A 1,419-nucleotide genomic window follows, 5' to 3' on the forward strand; every position below is an offset into this window, starting at 1 on the left:
ACAGATGCCCTGGCAGCGACTGCCTTGGGCATCAGGACTGGAGCCCCCTTTCTGCAACATTTTGGTCACCTGATGGGAAGAGCCAACTCATTAGAAAGACCCTGATGCTGCGAAAGATTGAAGGCAAGAGAAGGGGACAATAGAAGATGAGATAGTTGGATGACATCACTGACTCAGTGGACATGAGTTTGAGCAAACTCCGGGAAACAGTAAAGGAAACAGTGTGGCCACCATACAAAATAGGAAGGAGACAGAGCAGATGAAGAGAAGGAAATAGAAAAGAGTGAGACGTATGGGGAAGGATGTGAGGAGGGATAGAGGGGAGCCGGGAAGAGGGCAGCAGAGGACGTCAGAGCTTGGTGAGGATACCTCCTATAAGCAGGGGATCAAGAGTCCCCAGGCTGGTCCTCGGTCCCTACAGAGAGCTGGCGGGCCCAGTACCCCAGCTCAGCCACATAAACCAGCAGGTTGGCGGCTGTCAGGACGGCCACAGCCAGGCGCTGGTCCCAAGTGCACATGTCGTGGGTGAGCTCGTCCCTGCAGTCCCCCTTGCTGGACCTCTGGGGCTGCCCGCCAAGCTCCTCGCTGAACTGGTAGAGCGGCCAGAGGACCAGAGCACTGACATAGAGGAGGACGGAGAGCATTGCGATCACAGCCTCAACAGGCGGCCTGTGTTCCCATTCACCCAGGTTCAACAGGGTGGCCACAGCTGCCAGGATGAAGCAGATGGAGTGCACGGCCACGCACCACTCCAGGGCCGGCTGGTGCAGGCACAGGGAGGTGTAGCCGAGAAAGGTGAAGATGACACCGGCCACGAAGGCCTCCAGCACCTTCAGCAGGCCTGGCACGGTGAGCACATGGCAGGTGGTATTCGTGATCTTGTAGCCTTCCATGTGCAGGCCACTTCCATGGCATACAGCACAGATGTGAGGCAAGAGAAGGCAGTGGCGGTGATGGCCCAGTCTCAGTGAGGGCCATAAGGCACGAACTGGATGCAAGTGATGGAGTAGGTCATGGAAACCAAGAGGCAGACTAGGGCCGAGTAGCAGGCATAGGTGACGGCGAAGTTGTTCCAAAAGAAAGGAAAGCGGGACTGGACCTTACATAACTCAGCGATGGAGGTGGCGAGGGTCACAGCGAAACAGAAGCCCCAGAAGCACAGGGACCAGTTACCTATGGCCCCCTTTCCAACGCCCATGTCAGTCACCAGGGAGGAAGCTACGCAGGTGGAGAACTATGGCAGGCGAAGACGCACACAGAAGAAGGCCCACTCTTCTGGGGATGTCGACCGGGTGGACATGGTGCTGTGATGGTCAGGCAGGTCACAGGCACCAGGACGGCAGCAGTCTTCACCGAGGACCCACCAGAGAAAGAGCCAGCTCTGGAGGCGGAATGAGTCAGGTGCCTGGAAAAGGCTGC

The 1,419-nt window shown here is 57.4% G+C and overlaps 1 pseudogene; it reads right to left on the bottom strand.

The window, feature by feature from the left end:
* Positions 1-386: 386 nt before the first annotated feature.
* On the bottom strand, positions 387-1,234 carry LOC120859827 (annotated as a pseudogene).
* Positions 1,235-1,419: the final 185 nt, after the last annotated feature.

This window comes from Oryx dammah, unplaced genomic scaffold (assembly GCF_014754425.2).
Source record: "Oryx dammah isolate SB20612 unplaced genomic scaffold, SCBI_Odam_1.1 HiC_scaffold_3352, whole genome shotgun sequence".
NCBI classification, from domain to species: Eukaryota; Metazoa; Chordata; class Mammalia; order Artiodactyla; family Bovidae; genus Oryx; species Oryx dammah.